The sequence below is a fragment of the Agelaius tricolor genome, unplaced genomic scaffold (assembly GCF_023055355.1).
Source record: "Agelaius tricolor isolate 1412-34295 unplaced genomic scaffold, bAgeTri1.0.p SCAF_47, whole genome shotgun sequence".
Classification (NCBI taxonomy): Eukaryota; Metazoa; Chordata; class Aves; order Passeriformes; family Icteridae; genus Agelaius; species Agelaius tricolor.
Genome location: NW_027269307.1, coordinates 440,912 through 460,919, shown reverse-complemented (window position 1 = coordinate 460,919; position 20,008 = coordinate 440,912). Strand labels below are relative to the sequence as shown.

General features: G+C 35.7%; 1 long non-coding RNA gene across 1 annotated transcript in view; it reads right to left on the bottom strand.

Moving 5' to 3' along the window:
- The window catches only part of LOC139604220 (uncharacterized), a 93,808-nt gene that overhangs the window by 45,846 nt on the left and 27,954 nt on the right, over positions 1–20,008 (bottom strand). Inside the window, exons 7-8 of the long non-coding RNA XR_011683916.1 lie at positions 18,706–18,900; positions 10,386–10,464 (exon numbers count right to left, since the gene is read on the bottom strand). This is a non-coding gene — a long non-coding RNA (uncharacterized lncRNA). The remainder of the gene's footprint in view (positions 1–10,385; positions 10,465–18,705; positions 18,901–20,008) is intronic.

Sequence of the window (20,008 nt, the reverse complement as noted above, 5' to 3'; positions counted from 1 at the left end):
CTTCTGTCCTTCACCTCTTGCTTTACTTGTGTCTCCTCAACCACAGTACTCCTCTACTCTTCCACTCTTCAGCCTTCACTTTCCCAGGGCACTCTGTCCAGAGGTCAAATGGTGCTGATTTCTGATGAACCACTTGTGCCAAAAGGTTATTCCAACCAGACAAATCCCCTTATCCATCCTCACTGAGTGCCACTAGGCACTCCTGCAAGCAAATGCAGCAGAATCATAGGACAAAAGCATCCCACAGAATGTCAGTCACCTTTGAAGTAGCCTTTTGACAAACCTTACTCTTGACAAATATCACAATTTCAACAAGAGCCTCTGTGCTGCACAGAGGCTTCTGGAACAGTATCTCTCATCCCCAGAATGGTTTCAGGGAAGATGAGGAAGAGGGCTGACAAGAAGAACTGATAATTCATTCAGACAGGGCAAAGGCTCAAAAGGTTTGAATTCAGTAAAATATTTGAAAAACAGTCCCTACACACTGCTCTGTGCAGCTGTGAGCTGGAACAGAGGGTCCAAAGTGTGATGTACTCATCAACTCCTTTCTGAGAGCAGCAATGTCAGGCAGTTCTGTGAGAGATCATCAATAAAACCCTTTGATGTGATGTCTACTGCCAGCAGCCCACTTAAGTGACTCACTCTCATTCCAAATATCCAATAAGGGTTAGATTAGAATTAGATGTAGATACAAGAAATTACAGCAATGATTTTTTGAGTGCCTGCCAAAAAAGAAATAACTGTAACTCAGAGAGGAGACAACAAAAAGAAATATGAAGTAAGTCTTGCTCTCTATATTTTGTAGTAGAAAAAAATGGGAGGCGTGAAAAAACATGGGGCAGGTTCAAAATAAAAAGAAAAAATGAGCTGTTTCATGAAGCAGTATGTATTGCACTGTGAAGCTCAGTTGAGTTTTAGAAGCTGGAAGAGATTCAAAGAGCAAATAGACAAATCAACAGAATGTTTATCTGGGAAAGGGTGTTTAGGACAAGGGCATCCCCTCCAGCTCCAGATGCCCTGAAGACAAGAGGCTATTCTATGAGCATCATTGCATGTTTTGCTTGACTTTACAGCCTTCCCTAAACTTCCTGAACAGTTTGTTGCTATAGGAAACAGAATAGCCCAGAAGAAAGTAATTGATCCCATGTGCTGCTCTCATGCTTTGAAATTCAATGAAATGAACTCACTATGTTTTGCAGTAACAACCTTCTCATGCAGCAAACAAGTGCCCTAAGTAGTTTGTAGCTCCTTGTTTATATCTCATTTGCTCAATGGACATTTTGGAGCACAGTGAGAAAATCACCCAGTCTGGTTATCTGAGTTTATATAAGTTATGTAAAATCAGAGTTGATTTGGCTTTTTCATGAGACTGATGATTTACTTTTCACTTCAGAGCTATGCTGGTACACAGTTGACAAGGAAGGAAAATTCAAGATATTTTGTGCCTAATGCCAACTGAAGAATGATCTGAAAATATGCAAAAATTATAATCCTACAATCAAAAGGAAGGCAAAGGTATCAAAGAAGATCACAGGAGGATATAATCTTTATCACTAGATATATAATCTCCTATCATAGCAAATAAAAGTCTGATACAATCCATAGGATTTCACTATCATTACCACTACAAAAACAAAACCAAAGAGTAGCAAGGAAATCTGAGGTTTGCCAATTTTGTCAAAGTTGTCTTTTCCCCTAGAAAATTCTTCAAACCTGTTGGCAAACAGCCCTTCCAAAGGACTTCAAATGCTTCACACAGGAGGGACTGGCAATCCCCCAAAAGCAGGTTTACTTCCATTGTACTGGCTTTCTTCACTTCTAAGAGCAAAAAATCCAGCCTACAGATTTTGTAGAAGTCAAAGGGGCACTGAATACCAGGGGGGAGCAACCCCAGCTAAATGGAAAACAAAAGACACTGCATTTTGCCTCCTCAGCTAAGGGCAGAGAAATCTTGCTTTTCTCATTTAGTGTTGACTTCTTTTAGAAGCTTCCTGAGTCTTCTCAGCTGGTTTTGTGAGCGGACACTCCTTACAGACTCATGTGCCACGTCATGAAAGCAGATAAGAGAACCAAAAGACAGAAAAGTGAGGCAAATCTTCAGCACTAAATCTCGAGCATGTTATTTTACTTTATCAAGTTTGCCAAATCTTGGTGCTCCTGCATAAATACAGAATAAAACAGTGCTCCTTGCAATGGCAATGGAAGTAAAGGTGATCTGGTGTGAAGCTTTGGGTTCCCTCAAAAGTTGCTTAGACTATCCATTCCTCTAAAGAATCAATTATCAATCTTCTTAGTGTTCTTTAATGATTCATCTAAATAACATATTCTGCCATTTAATATTTAATTTAATTTTGTGATCAAATTACATAATGCATACATCAAATCACACTGTCAGCTGGTTCTTCATTGATTTATGTACATATTTTTCAGTCTAAATTCTTATCCATATTATAGCTTGAATAGTATATTTCAACTTAAGGATGTATAGAATTTTGTTTTGCAAATTTTAGTCATGAAGATATGTGTTTTGTGGATCCATTTTATTTTTAAGGGTTTCAACAGACTACACCTTAAAGGGTGTGTTACACATTACCTGTTGACATTTTACAAACCTTTATTTAGCAGAATGTATATTTCAGGATCTGATGTCTCATGTTCTTGCTGAGCTGCATATCTCATCAGCTGAACTTACTTCAGCAGTGGAAACTTCCAGCACAAAGTTTCCTGTACTTTACCATGTAATGCATGCTCCAGATTAAATTATGTGTAGTTTAGGTGAAGACAGACTTTGTAAAGCAAGACTGAGCTGAAAATTTAAATGCTATTTCAGAAATTCCTAAGTCCCAAAATGGTTCTCATTAGAGCAGTTTAATTTTGCTCATTAGAAATGGATTTCACCATCCATAAACCCATACAACCAACAGAGATTTTACTTTTAGGTGTCTTTTTTTCTTCTTTAATTTGTGGATGAGAATTTGTCTGTTGTTGAAGATACTTTTTGCTCAGGGAACACATGATGCAGACCAACATGGTAAGAAGAGCTACCAATACTTCATTTCCATGTGGCACACAACTGGAAATCTGCTCTTCCTCACCGATACTTTTGCTCATACATAACTAACTAAAGCCTTTTCTCCAAACATGGAAAACAAAAAAATCTAAAGTTGTAATGTCTTAACACTCCATACTAATCAAAAAGGACATTATCTCTGATTCTGACCCAGCCTCTTCCCTGGACAAACTTATGTCTTGCAGTTTATAAGTAAATTATGAAGAATCACTAAAAGAGAAAACAATGATTTCAAATGATGGTATCAGTAGGTTGCAGGCACAGCAGTGGGACTTCCAAATTTCTATAGTTTATTCATTTAGCTAAAATCTTGATTCATAGCATTTAAGGGATACTTTCTACACTGTTTTATATACCTGGTGAAAAAATGAATTTCTTGGAGCAAAGAGAAATGGCCTAATAGAAACAAGAACAAGCAAGCACCAAGGGAAAAGATATACTAAGAGGAAAATCTTCACTGTGACATAAGTCTCCTTGGTGTACCTGATCTAATAAACAATTTTTAGAGTAAGGAACAGCTTCCACCTTCGAAGGAAGTCTGCAAAGCCTCAATTGGTGCTTCTTGAGATCAGAGAAAAGGCTCTTACTGACTTCTATAAGACATTTTGGAGTGCCTGTGATTTTCTTTTCATGTTCTAAAGGAAGAGCCAGGAAATCTCTCTGCTTTTACCTTAACACTGGGACCAGACATCATCTAATGAGGACAGCACTTCTTTTCTTTTTGTGCTAGTACTATGCCATGTACAATAGTGTAATTTAGAAAGAGAGCAAATTGAAGAATAACACCTTGCTTAGTCTTCCAGCATGCTCCAAAAAATCCTTGCTCAAGCCCAAATCTTCCTTTCCTCAGAAGCCCTGCAAGTGACTGCAGCTGGTTTGGGCATTTGGCAGACGACACAGTTGCACAGATCTATGCAAAACCCTTCAGTGGAACTGAACTTGGCTATGACACTCACAGGGGCTCATTCATATTTTGTAATTGTTCATATGATTTAAACCGGGCCTTGGTAAATTTGTCAAGACAAAATCCTTAAAAAAAAAAAAAAAAAGCTCATTTATATAAATCATGCAGATATCTGCATATATCTTCACAACACAGTTCTATTTTCTAATTCTACCAAATTCATCCTATTAATCTTTAGATAAAATTGACTACTGTGTTTTACTTTTGTGCAATAACCTTTCTGAGCATTTTCAAAAACTGCTGAATTTTTACCAAGTTCCACTCCACCCCCAAATCCTCAATTTTAGAACATAAGAGAATAATTTAGGAGGAAAATCAAAATGAAAGATTAACCAAACAAAGCTCTTGTCTATTGATTTCTTTTTTTTAAACTAAAGGTGCATTGAAATGCATTATAGAAATCTGAAAAGAAAAAATTAAAACACAAGTATTTTTAAACACTGACAATTTTTTTATGGTTATACCTTCAAAGTATATCCAGTCTTTAAAGTGTCAGATTTCCCTCCATCTCCCAGCCCCCTATTTGTTTTATACTTTAAAGATAAGCTTCAAGAATGGATGATAACTTCTTGTGCCAGTGTAAAAATCACACAGACAAAGAGCAGGCAGATGACATCACAACTTCTATCTTTTTTTGGTGTTATTCTTAATTAGGTGATGCTCAGATGATGAAGTAGCACCATTTTATTAATTAGGCTTATATATCTTTCTCTAAATTATTTGTCTGAACATTGAGAGGGCTATTAAGTCTCCTCAAGAGCCCACCCCATCATTATATGTTGAGGGGGGAAAGAGAGAAAGCCTTCCCGAAAGCAGAGGTTGGATGACAATGTATTCAATGTCAATGGAATTCCATTTTTAGCACGTAGCCAGTGATGTATGAGCTCAGAACCCGACTCACACTGCATGAGAAATAGGACTGGCTGGAAAGCAGTGCACTACACCAAATGGAAAATCTCAGAAGATAGCGCCACTATTGCTCAGCTCAGCTGATTTACATCAGGAAGAAACCGTCTCTTCCTTCAGCAACTTGCATCTATTTTGCTCAGCCTAACAGTATGTATTCAATATTTTGACCTTGGTGCCAAAATCACTTGAAATAGAAAACGTATATGATAAAACAACAAAAGGAAATGGAAAAACTAAGGTCAGAGTAGGAGCCTATCTCATTTAAATAAATCAAACCACCATCTGAAAATAAAAGGATGCTTACTGGCTAAATGTGTATTTAGGTATCTCATATAGCATAGGCTCAATTTTTCAAGAACTGTAAGGATAACCTATCTCGGTTGGAAAATTATAACCTAGATTTTGACCTTCAATTACTCAGCCTGAAAAAGTCATGTGTCCGTATTTAGTGTAATTTTTGTTCTAAGTGGGCTAGAATTAGTCCATAACCATTTTTCTCTCAATGAATAAAGATTATTTTAAAACTTTAATCAAAAGAATACTCATATTTCTTTATAAAAACACTCAGTACTAAGACTTCCTTATTTCCATTTCTCATTTTACTCAATGAAATCTAATGATAATACCAAGTTTTTTTCTTTAAAGGTTACAAAATACTATGTGTCTAATTAATCCTCTTGGCTGTTTTATATTTGACTATACCTACATTTATCCCCTGTGCTATACAAAGCTTGAAGGTCCAAACAGGAACTTCTCTTGAATTAATTTTAAACTGAATTGCTGTCTTGGGTTTTCAATGCAAAACTGACAGCTTCACTCATCTTCAGAAGCCCAAGTTGAGAATTTATTTTATCTTCTCTAGAAAAATTCTTCATTTCAATGACATTTATTTTTCTGGTTGCAGTCAGAGCTCCAAAATGAGATTCACTATTCCAGGCAATGGAAACTTTGCTGAACACTAACCTGTACTAGAGTGGCTGCAAAACACATTTTCTATTTGAAGGAGCAGAATTTAAAATATGTGTACATTTAATCATATAAATCACATGACTCAATACCTCCCCAAGATTCTACTAGAACCTAATCTCTAAATGAAGTTTATGACCTTTCTATTTCTCTGTCATAAGTCATAAAGTCTTATTTTTATAACTATAATTTTGAATTATATCATGACCTTTAATAGAGGACATTGAGAAGTCACATGGCCCTTGAATAGGTGTGAGTTATGAGTTTATTTTAGCTCCTGGGGAATGCAGAATGTATCAAAATACTGAGGTGATGTAGGATATATATCCCTGTGCACTTTTCCAACAGGCAGATCATCACTTCCTTGCAGTAATCACTGACTTGCAGCATCAGTGATTGCTTAGTATGCAGAAGACCTAATATAAGAGGAGCTAAAAGACAACAAGGGCAGGTAATCTGAACATGAAAATGCAAGTGAGATTTTTTTTTAATATTTTCTAGGTTTTTACAAGGGCTAGTTGTCATCTGTCATGATTTCCAAATTAAGTGATCCGTTTCTCTGTTGAAAATACTTCAGCGGAAGCAGGCAATACTTTAGAATTATCTTTTAAAGGAGCAAAAATAAGGTATACGCATTTCAAAATTCTCAAAATGAAAACAACTGAGGAAGCAGAGCCCTAGTTACACTGAGTGTACTTACATCACTTTATACCATTATTTTGTAGCAGTGTGTTTCCATTTTACTACCTTTATATGTTAGGACGCTGTGCAAACAAAAGCTTTATTGGAGGGCATCTATTCTAACATTTTTAAAGAGCTCTGATACCTTTTTACTCCATCATGTTTGCTATCTGCAGAGACTGAGGGCCTGATTTTCATTCATACATGGTGCTTTTAGTGTCATAAAAATGACTCATGCCAAGTCATCAGAAGTAGAAATGTTGTACAGCAAAAAAGGGAATACTAGAAAGAATGTTTATTTCTGGATTCTTACAATGCTTAACAAATAAAAATTAACCTCATGTAAGAAAGAAAATAATTCAGTTTTTACAAAATCTTAAGCTGCTTAGGATAAATTTTTAGATGGAGAGTAGTAGAAACTAAATTTGATGAAACTTTTTAAACTCTATGAAATATTGAGAACGGAATAGACTATAATGGTTGTATTCTGTTGCATACAGGATCATTTAGGATTTAATGTTCAGCTCTGCAAATAATTTACTCATTGACGAGTAAATTTACTATAAAATAATTTACTATTTGACGAGCAACTTAAATCACAGATTGGGTCATTCCAACAAATCCTGCACAGGTAAATAAAAATTAAGTATTAGATGCAAGTACTTTGAAACCAAGTATAATCAATCCTAAACTTAGTGAACAGCAGAGATGGAGTCCAATCAAGAAAAATCTGAAATAGCTAAAGTTCTGGTTTATTTAGAAATTTTACTTCTATTATCCTGAATCAAATCTTTAATCTGTAAATTATAACTTTAAAATAATCACAGCTTAGACAGAACACGCTATTATCAGGAAATTATGCATATTCAAAATTTTTACTCTATTTGTAGTTGTCACATACTTCATTTCACAAATTTAATAGCTGTATTTTCTCAGTTTTTGTTTTTCTCTCCCTCTGTATAATTTTGCATTTTTTCCTCAGTTCAGTTGTCTGATCTGTGGCCCATCCCTGCTTTCCTCTCTTCAATAATTAAATTCCCAGCTTCATGACTGAGGCATGACTGTGCTTTTCATTAGTGCAAGACTTTTCTTTTTAACTTTGCTTTTGTTGCAGATTCATGAAATGCCTTTTGAAACTTTTCAAGATGACACACACTTGAAGAACAGATTAAAAGCAGAGGAAAATGAACAGTAATGAGCTCATTTCCAGAGAAAAGCTATCATTAGCATGAGCTCTTTTTGATTTCTCAAGAAAACCCGGACTTGTCTTGGGTGCAGTTCCACCCCTTGCATTCAGGAAATGTCCTGTGGCTGGGATGGGGGATGGGGAAGAAGAATCTAGGAAGGATCTTTTTATTAGAATATCACTTCATCACTGAAGACCCAATTTAGAGGTGAATTAGGGGAAACAGTGCTTCCAGTTTGCTTTTTTCCTTCCTGTTTCTAGAATTTGTTTGAAAGAATGGTGCAGCAGAGGGTTTCATCAACACCCACAGCAGGACAAGGAAGAGCTAAATTTCTATTTTGCTCCTGGAAAAGCCATGACCTCTCAAAAATATCATTGGTGTCTTACTTCAGATCTGTCAAGGGTCTAGTGGCTTTCTTCCTTAATTTGGATGCAAGTGGAGTGCTTGACTGATATAGGTGGATTTTGGGTGGCTCCTTCTTTTCATTTAGGTGAGAAATTATATCTTGGATTAAAAAAGCTTTCCAGTGAAAGCTATTTCAAGACATTCATTTTTATTATTTGAAAATAAAGAAGTAAGATAAAGCAAGGAATATGATGAAATATTTTTCAGCCACAGTTCCCTTGTGGTGAAAGGGTCCAACCAGCTTGCCTGGACTATTCATTTGTCTTTCAATATATATCTGAAGACATGTATAATCTACAGTCATAACATTTTTATAACAAAGTGTTGAATCTTATCTCCCACTCTTTTACATTGATTAAATCCAGGCATTAGCCCAGTTTGGAGGAAAAATGTGACTGAAATATCTCCAATTTAATTTCAATTTTTCATAAAATAATCATGTATCTTACAAACAATAGCAATGTGTTTTTTTTTCCCTACAAGTAAATGAAAAATAATGTTATTCTAGAAACTGAATATAAACCAAATAATTTCAATTGGATGTAAAGTTCACTGACTCCATTGAATCTTAAATCAAGTTCTTATAAAGGATTATGATTCCTGAACAAATATGGATCATAGTACAAACTCATAAAATGTCAAGATGGTTAGTCTCAAGCATATGAAAAAAAAACATCATATATTCCTCTCAGCTTGCCTGCATGATCACTGTTAAATCTCTCATCTTATTGCAAAATTAACGCATGACTCCTAAAACAGTCACCTAAAACTACTGAAAAATAGATCAAATCATATGAAAAATAATGTTGACAAATGCACCTTTTCATCTCACCAACCTAGTAACATATCCAAAACATGCACTAATTTGAACTTTTGTGGTCTATTCTCTGAAATAAATATTGAAACTACCCTAACATTTTTCTTGTGTTATACAAACTCAGTGTCCTAAGAGGCAGAGTACAAGTTGATTACCTCACTCTTATTCTTGTTTATTATCATATAATTTACTGGTTTTTTATTATTATAGGCTTTTTATAAATATCATTGGATGTACAGTATATGACAAATAAAGCTATGCTAGTTTTGTTTTTGAGAATGGAGGTAGCAGACATCTGCAGAACTGGCTTTATTAGTCACCAAAAAGTCCTATTTTACAAAACCCAATCATTTTTTATTAGCTTTGCTCTCAGTATTTAACCATGCAACTAAATTATGAAAATTAATAGAATAGAAAATGGATGGAAAGGTCAGTAAGCTATCAGAAGAAAAATTGACCTTTGATGCTGGAAATCTTTGGAGATTTCTCCAGCTCTGCAGTGGTTTACTCCAGATATCATAATTCTAAGTGTGTGGGGGGTTTGAAAAAAAAAAAAAGGCACATATGAATGTACATATCCATGTAAATCTTTTATACATTGTTGTAAAACTACTGAAGTGAAACACACTGATAACAAGACTAAACTGTATTTTCCAACAGAAGAATTAATTACAAAAATTAAGTTTAGTGTTTTATGAAATATATTGAATATTGTCCTATCATTTTATCAGTCTCCAGGAGAGAGCTTACTTGAGAAAAGAAAATCTATGGACTTTTGCTGCAACCACAATATCTTCAAGAACCAAATGAAGAATAGGATTTTATGATATATCACATGAAATAGACACTTTGTTCACTTGGTAATTACTTCCTTTTATCTTCTTTCCCACTCAAAGTAAAATGAAACATTTTTTGCAAAACAAAAAATTGCAGTAACTTTTGTCACTTGAGGTCAGTGTTATTTTCCACACCAGTTTATTTCAGTAGCTGTCAACTGCTTAGTCAAGAAGCAGAGGTAGAATAGATCCTTTTGTTTCTCCACTCCCCTGATTTTGGAGGACAAGGTGACTAGGAAAACCTCCAACATTATCTCTAGGGATATCTACATAGTTGTGTATTGTCTAAAAACACAATTTTGTAGGAATGCTTTGTGTTTGTATGCAATTTTTTTGGCAACGGGTATTTTTACATTCTTATAATGGCACATGTATTTAAACAGCTTTCAGAATAAGTTTCCAATTTCAACATATCATATAAATATGGATTGCAGATTAATAACTGACAGTGACAACACAGCAATCAAATTGTGTTTTATGAAATGTTAGGATAAAAAGAGCATTGTTACAGTTTCCTTAAAAACATAGATGAGTCTGTCAAACATCCTACCTCACTCATTCCAAGCCATAGAAAGCAGAGTTCAATGCTTCTGATTTAGTCAACCCTTTTTTTGGCTTTCAAGAGGTACCTGGAGTTTAGAAAACAAAGCAGGTGTGAATGGAAACTTAGGACAATAAAATACTCTTAGGAAGAAAGAATAGTTAAAAAGATTTGTTCACTTAGAAATGTTCAGGTGACTTATTTGTGGAAAATATAGTAAATTATAGAATTAACTTGCTCTATCATTGTAACAACTAGCACTTCACTTGTTTTTTACTTATGATTTTTAAAGTGAGTATGATCCTGTTGAAGGACAACATGAAGACTCACTAATGAAGTGGCTGGAATAAAAGTAATGATAGTTTATCCTACAGTAAGCAGGAGTCCTGACCTAATCTTTAATTTTTTACACAAAACAAACCTGATCTTCAGTTGCCTTCTGTGACAAATTCACACATTCTGCAGTTCTTTCTATGGAAGGAAAGGTGTTTCTCTGAAATTACTCTAACATGTAAAAATTAGTGAATTCAGTTACACAGTAACCAAGCTCTTTCAAAACTCTGCTCTAAACTTCTCTTAAGCAGCACACTTGGTCAGTCTGCCCATGCCAGAACAAGGTCAACAAAGTCAGTAACTTGTGACTGCTATTTCCTCACTGATGTTTCAGGTTAAAAATAAAACCTGTTTCACCAATGTTCTGACACGAGGAGTAGTCAGACTCAGGCCATGGAAACTGTTAGTTTGCTGACCACTTTCACCACACATTTTTAGTTTACCATATCCCTGAGTCTTTGGTACTGAACATACTTTAAGGTTCATTTGTTATACTCTGAGTGCTCTTTTCCTATCTTTTCTCAAATCTCTTCTGTTTTTCCTGGTTCAATCAAATTTCCTGTGCCTGCATATAGCCTGTTACATTGACATGGCTTATGCTAAGCTGGTTAAACTGTTTTTTCCTCTAAAACTCATACACAAGAAAACTGTTGAAGCTTTGGCTTGGCTGCAACTTCAGTGGGTTTGTTACCAAAGATCCTAAAGATAAATAATTACCTAGTAAAATTGGTTTTGTTTTTTTAAAGGTACAATCTCTTTAGTTGCTGGCTACCTTTCTCCTAAGTTTTGCTGTTGTTTGTTCCAACTGAAGAAAGCTGTAGAAGACTCTGTTCAAACTCCCATAAGCATGGTAATTAATTTCACTCAAAATGAATGGATCATATTTACTTCTAGAGATACTTTGAGAAGCTGGCTCTCAGCATTACAATGCACAGTGGCCCCATTCACTACCCAGACTAATTTTATTATGCTGCCTGTGTACTTTCTTTGAAGCCAGTGAATTGAGGAACAGAAAAAAGACAGTAGGTAGGCAATTATGGCATCAAAAAACTGATTATTTTGCCTTCCTCTGAGTCTGGGTGCTTTCTAGGAATGTAAAAAAGATTAATGGTGGAAAGATGAAGGAAGTGCCATTGGTAAAGAGTGTTCCTCTCAGATTCAGTTATGTCCTTCCACATAATTTTCTTTGGCCTTGGATCCCCCATCAGTTGATGTGTGAGCCTTGAGAGGCATCAAACCAAAGTGGTGGCAGCAGAATTTAGGCACCTAGTTATAGAATCAGAGAATGGTTTGGGTTGGAAGGGACCCTAAAGATCATCCAGTTCCCACCCCACTGCCATGGACAGGAATATCTTCCACTGGACAAAGTTACCCAGAACTCCCTCCAACCTGGCCTTGAACACTTCCATGGATGGGGCATCCACCACTTCTCTGGGCAATCTGGTCCAGAGCTTCACCACCCTCACAGTAAACAGAGTTTCTTTCTAGTGTCTAACCTAACCTATTTTTTTTTTTTTTCAATTTGAAACCTTGTCCTGGCAATATCTACTCTTGTTTCTCCCCACCTCTGTTGTAGACTCCCGTCGGGTACATGTATCTAAATATGAGTACCTAAATATGGTACTAAATAATAGTACCTAAATATGAGTAGAGGAATTTTGAAGATTTTACCATGTACATATCAGCTAAGAATTTAATTCCTGCCTCATTTTAAGATATTAACACATATAAACAAGATTCACTGTCACAAGATTGTCTTCAGTAGCACAAAGCATGCATTGAAGTTTTAATCAGAAAAAATATTTGAGTGAAACCCCAGACAACAGTGAGAAAACTCCCAACTTAATTCAATGGGGGGAAAGCTTGTGTATTTTAGATTGTGTATTTTTTTTTTGTACCTCAATGTGCATATTCTTTTGAAATGAAAAATTAAAACAACCAGGAAAAAAAACTATAGCATCAGACCCCAGCAGACCTTTTACTCCTAATTCCACACAACAGTTCCCTTATCAGCCTATGTAGCTGTGGGTGGTTTCTTTTTACTCTAAGGAAGGGAACATCCTATTTGCAGGGAAAAATAAATCCCAAAAACCACATTTTGATGCCAAACCCAGAAACATTCTGCTGAATTCTTCTACCAGATCTTATGCCAGATGGATATTTTTTTCTTCAGGTCTTAAACATCAGACTGCAATCTTTTCTATTACCAGCAGAGAGCAATGCAATTAAGCTGTTTTATAAAAGGCTTTACAAGGGAATTGTGCAAGCTCCTCCAGAATGTCCCAGGTTTTGTTTTTGCTTTGGCCTTGGCTCCCCATGCTGAATGTTTTAATTCTAAAACTTCTATTGATCTTGTAAAGGTTCATGCTGCTTCTTTCTTTTTTACTGCCCAAACTGCATAGGTACACTCTTAATGTCTGAAAATCTCTCTCTGGAAAATCAAGACAAAAAGCCTCTTTGCTACCATACTTTTCTTGGTCTCAGTCCCCCATAAATGTGGTTATGGTATGCCTCACACCCATAAAAAATATTCACATTAATAAACAGTTTTAAAAAGAGGGTCAGAGGCACCTCTTGAAATGATTTAATGGCCAAAATTTAAGGAAGTCAACTGAAAGTATGTGATAAATGTAATTTAGTTCTTTCTATGGCTTTGCTATTCCCTCACATTCATCTGTGCAGGCAGACAATTGCATAGACATGAAATGAAACCTCACTTTCCAAGTGTAACTGCAGGGAAACCTGCACTGAGAACACACAATAAAGGTTATTTTACAGCACACAGGTTTTATGGGTCACGAGAGCCCAGAAAAAGTTTGCAAAGATTATCCCAACGACAAGGCTCTGTGGCTTTATTTGCTGAAGTCTAGATATATTCAGACACCTAGGAGCTTTTCAGGAAGATAACCAAGGCTCAGAAGAACAGAACAGCCATCTGTCAGATTTCATAAAATCTCACAACTGTACTACTAACTGTACTAGGGTTTAATAATTCATGAAGGAGTAATATCCCCTACTGAGATTATAAACAGTCAAGGCAACACCAAAAACAACTGGTAAATCTGTCAGTGGGAGTTCCCTCTCCTTTACTGTAAGGAGAAAAAAGTATGCAACAGCTGGAAAATAAATTCAAAGTATGATCAGCACAGAATAAAAGACTCCATAAGCTGATTGGAAATCAGTAGCTTTATCTATTTCTCATCTAATTTGCAACAAGATTTGCATGTGAATGGAAACAGTAAACACAAAGTGATAATTCATTTCTCTGTAACAATACATAGATTCTGCAAAGGCAAAAAGAGTAGTCTAATGCCAAAAGTACTTCCTTGAAGTGCTAAAAAAAAATGTTTGAGTCTTTTTATCATTGTTTTTATGGCAAATATGGCAAAGCATTTGGTGTCTTCAGTTATCTGTGTAAGAAGCAGTATTTCCTGTACACCTGTATATTTGTGGATGGTTTGGGCAGGAAGATGAGATTGCAAGTTCTGCCATGAGTCAAAAGCTCACAATGAAAGGCACCCCTTGCCTCCTTATCCTGCAGGGAAACAAGTACCTTGTGCTTTATTAATATCTCCATAGGTATTTACACACAAATATACTGCAACAAACACCATTCAAAGCTCAGCTGAGAGTTTTCAGTGGTGTTGTAATGTAACCAATAAACAGTAAAATGCATCAGGAAACCAATATTGTTAGAAAACAGAAAAAGCTTTTGCATAAAATGCGCATTATCTAGGAGACTACAAGAATCTGAGGGTGAGCGTTCCCACTGGTACATCACAGGGTACATGAAACCACACAGGAAACAACATTCTCTGTCTCTGCATTTCCCATTCATTTCCTCCTAAGACTCAGGAGAAAGGCTAATAAACAGAAGACTGCCATCATCTGCTTCTATGTCACTCCTTTGCAGCTCACAGAATCCAGCTTCAACATGCAACTAGAAAATAGATCCTTTTTTTCAACGGAGGTAGTTATTATAGAGGCAACATTTCTCCCATACCCCTTTTATCTGTCATGTACTGCTGGCTTTTGTTCTCAAGAAGTCAGAAAGGATCAGATGACTTGGTGCATTAGAAGTTCATAGTGGGGAAAAAAAATATTTAATCTTCTTTGACTGGAGAGTGACTTACAAGAAGAAAAATTACCAAAATGCTTATCAGAGTACCTCTATAACAAATGGGAGTAATGGTGCCTGAGAGTTAAAAAGCTTTTGTCATTTGAGAAACAGTGAAGCACAGGAGAGAATGGTGAAGCTTTTATCCTTGCAGACTATTTAAAGGTGTAAAAGGTTAAACAAATAATTGGGTGAAAAAAAAACAACATTGATTTAAATAATCCTTTTTGTGGGTAAGAAGATGACTTGTTCTATAAAGGTCCACTTACATATCTCAAATTCCCACAGATCTGTGTCATCCAGCTGTATTCTTCTTTGATAAGATGCTAATTGAATGAAAAGTTTTTGGTTTACTGCTGTTGCTGGGACACTCACAGTTTCATTCTTTCACACAGAAAGATATACTAGTGAGTGTGGGACCTGTGAAAACAGCTTAGCCCAAGTCAGGGCTGTTAATAAACCTTTTGAAAACACAGTAATAGTTCAGACTTTAGATACAACTGTGTGCAGTTAATAGAGCCTCACATTTTAAAGTGTCATTCCTTTAGGAAATAACACCAATTATTTTTCAGACAAAATCCTTTAGATTTCAGTTGAGTTGACCCTTTTGTTTGTAATATTTACTCTGTGATATCAGATGCAGTAAAAACTAGTGCTAGATTTGGTTGTGTATACACAGGTTTCACATGGAGATGATTAATGACTTCTGTTTATGTGGCATTGCCAAAATTCCACTTTCCTGTGCAGTGCAGCAGCAAAAAAATGATATATTGCAAGAAGTTCAGAGTTCAGAGAATGCCATCTAAATTAATTACCACTTTAGAGGGTCTGATTCATCAAAAAAACCTGAAATAATTAAATGTGTACAGCTTTGCCTCAACAAGAGCTACTAGAAGAGAATAAATGAACAATCAAACACATAAACATTTTAACATCTATAAAGTGAACCCAATTAAAAAGCCAATGTTTGCCTATCTTGACCACATCATGGCCTCACAGGTTGTGACATTTGATTATAGGGGGATCTAACTGCAGCCTAAAGGGTAGAACTATGCAGGAATGGCCTGAGGAAACATCATCTTAGCATTAAAGGTATGATAGAATAGTTCTGACTGGTAGCAGCTTGGAGCTGTTCAGCATGAACAGTCACACAGCACCTGCCCATGCTTGCAAAAAGCAGTGGCTCCAGCTGAATTCCAGAGCCATTAAGAACAAAACTCTCCCCAGAAAGCAGCAGGGTGTATGATTTAAAAAGCCATCCCATTTTCAACATTTTAAAAAACACTTTGTATAACAAGGTAGAAAATTCACCAGCAATTCAACGTGGACAAGGGCAAAAGCAAAAATATCTCTCAAGCTGGATGCCAAAAAGGTACCCAAATTCCCAAACCTGAAAGAGCTAGTTACAGGTTGAAAAACTTTATTCAGCTATGAAACACTGCTTAGAACTCAGAAATATGAAAGAAAATTAAAACATCGTTGCTACTATAGTAAGTGGTTTACTTTTTTACTAAAACAAATTTTCATGTATTTGTGCTACAATTTACTTTAATTAGTCTTAAAATGCACCTTTTTTTACACTGAACCAATATGATACCTTACACCTGATAAAATTATCAACAACAATGGTAAGAGCTAAACACACACCCAAACACATCCTTTTGGTACCATGGGAAATCATCCATCAACATTCAAGACAATTACGTGTTTATCTGATTTGCTGCTTCATTGCATATTTTTTTCCCCTGGTTCAGACACAAAATGTTTTTTACCCATGTTCATTTAAACAATCCAGAAAATATCATTCTGCTTTCTGCTCCCAAAATGGCCTAGGCAACTAGTGATTTTGTTTCAGCAAACCATTTAATTTAGAGCAGTAGATTTTGTGTAGTTTCTGGTTTGTATAGTTTCTGGTTAAACCCATCATTGCATTCGATGTCCACATATTTTCATTTTGAAGGAGAACAAATTGATCATTTTTGCATGTTTTAACTAATTAATGTAACTTGCTGAAATTTTATGGTTTGAAGCTTTTTTGCATAAAAAAAGTTTGTGTCTTTTGTAGAAAGGTCTACTGTCAATATAATAAAGACACATAGAAACAGAAATACTACTATAGATTCAGAAAGAAACTTGGATAGTAGTTTGAATATTAGAGTTGCAAGATTTGGCTGCCTAGTTACAGAGGTACATGGTAGCATTAAAATACTTATTTGGGAAAGTTATATGAACTTATTTTAAAGCATAAATTATGTAACCCCAGTTGCCTAAAGCAGTATCAAGACATTCAGATTTCCCACTAGAGAGATCTTTGCTCCAATTACATTACATTGCTCATAATTGTTAAAGCATTACCTAGACAGACAATAACCTCTGTGTTCCATATATGCACACATGCATATATTGGATATCACCTGCTGACAGCAAGAGTTTGAACTTAACAATCATAAACATCAGGGCTTTTTACTGCTTTTTTACTCATTTGCCCAAGTGTTCTCTAAAATGGCTGATAAGAGACACCTTCTAAACAGCATTCAACGCCTCTCCCCTAAAATAATTAAGCTTTGTTTCCCTCTCAAATGATTTTGATGTTTACAGAAAGCAGTCTATGCTACGAATTTCCCTCCTGCATCAATTATCCACTGGAATGAAACAATGTACAGGAGGGAAAGAAAAGAACACACTTCAGAGTATTCCTCCACCATCTGGTCTTTCACAGAGATGCTGTCAAATCACCTTCACTGAAGTACTGAGATGTATAGCAAAAGTGTCAGCTTTTTTTAAATCTTTGCCTGAGATTACCATGAGGAAATCACAGAGGGTTCATCAATAGATAACTCATCTCACAAGACTCCTCTGAGTGCATGGGTTTTTCTCCTTTCCCACTGCTGAAGAATGGCATATTTGTTGAGATCATTGTCCTTGTGACAATTACATGACTAAAACTTGTAATAACATTTAAATAATAACTGTAGTGCTCTGGCTGTGATTTTTCTTAAGCACCTAGAATATGGAGAACTGGGCCAGGGCAGGCAAAGCAAAAATTGCTTTTAGTGATTACGATTAAAGAATGTTACTCTTTTAATGTGTTTCAAAATGGACAGTTAATAAAATGTCTCATAAAGGCCAGAAAAAGATTGGGAAAACAGGAAATCTGAGGAAGAACAACTGCTGTCAGTATAAAATCATTCAGAATGCTTAAGACAAGGCAACATTATACTAAATGCTCTGAGACGATGTTATGTTGTAAACTGAAAGAATCAAATAAAATGGAGAGCAAACAAGTACAAGGCAAGGGACACCTACAGAACTATTTCAACTGTTTCAACACATTAAATTAGATGAAACAATTGCCTTTAGCACATAGAACAAAGTGATACTTAGCATTCCATGAGTGTTATCTACCAAGTAACAACAGGATTCCATTACACAGTCAAATTCATATCTCAGTTATAATTCTGAAAATCTGGGGTGAACATCATAAACCAAATAACCCCAATTATTGTGATTACATTTAATTGAGTCTTAACTGGCCATAAGTATTCAATCAGCAATGATAGCTACTTGAAGATATCTGCCAACATACAGCAAGAGTTACAACATATAATAAAGTGATTGAAATGTTACTGAGATTAGGGAAGGACACGAATGTACCATGGGTCAAATCCCTTAGTTATTATAACTGAAAAGACAATTGTACAGGACATTAGCTTATTTTGGGGTTTAACTGTTGTTTTTGGAGCTGCAGTAACATGGTGATTGCTTAACATTCTTTAGGAGGCTTGTTGGCAAATGCATCAGCTTTGACAATAAATCGACAAGGGACAGGCAGAAGAGGAGTTCAAGGAAATTTTCCCACCCCAAAAATTATTTTCTTACCTTCCCACTCACTTCCAATAGTCAAATGCATCATTCTGCCTTATTCAGTGTTTCTCTTTTGATTGCCAGTTGTCTTTTTTCTTCTAGGTAGAAAAACCCATAAGTGGATTCCAGACCATCACGTTCCAGTAACTCACTCATCATTTCACAGCCTGCATTGGCATTACAGTTCCATTCTTATTTCTGTGACAGGAACTGTAACAAGAATAGGATTGGTAAACCAGGAAACTGTTAAGATGGTGATTGTAATGAGGAATAAAAAAAAAAAAGGGCAATTTTCCCCTATTCTTATACTCTAAAAATTACACTTGTGCTTCAGCGATGAAATCAGTGATGTTGGTAAGAAGCAGAAATGTCTCAGAATAATAATTTAGGAAAATATCAGACCACTCTTAAACATAGACACATATGCAACCAAACTGATTTTTAATTAACATTTTATATCAGGACTCATCAGTACAGTCAAAGCGTTAGTAATGTTAAACTTTCTCCAACAAAAATTCAAAGCACAGCATCATCTGTGAAACTGTTGCAATGGAGCAGAAACAGGTTGAGTATTTTTTCCCCAGTGCAATTTTCTGCCTTAGTGAGGAAGCACACATTAAAAGCTGGTTCCAATATCCTTTGTAATATTGTAAGTCATTTTAAAGCTGGTGTGATGCTTCTTATATCTTTTTTCCAATGTTAACAGAAATTATTTTCAGCCTAAAAAGTAATTGGATGTTATCTCTATCCTGTGGCTTTTCACTTGAACTAGTGGACTAGGACAACATACTAACGAAAATCAGCTTGTAAGAGGATCAAAGGAGGATGTGTGATAAACAACTTTGTTACAAGTTGGACCATCTCATGTGGCAGAGAGTTTTCCCTCTGTTAATGAGAAACAAACCGTTTTCACTGGCAAAACAAACCTTCTCACTTGTTCACTGTGAATAAAGTGCACTGCTGCTGCATGAACTCAGTGTGTCCTGTCACTGCTCTGTCCCCAAAACTGTGACATTCACACACTGCCACCCCTGCCCTGAAACACAGCAGTGAATCAAGTCAAGCATGGCTGGATAAGCCTTTTCTAAATTTAAGAAACAGATCATGCACATTTGAATTACCAGCAAAGCAGTTTCATTCTCTTATTGTCAAAAGTTAGAAACATCCCTTCTCAGTCGGGTAATTAACAATATAAGTGTCAGAGGGCTGTCTCTGTGAGTCTCATGAAATGTGAGATGTACATAAAAACAAAATATCAGATTCAATCACCACCTTTTAATTATTAACCACAGACAGGATTTTTAGACTTATCAGGATG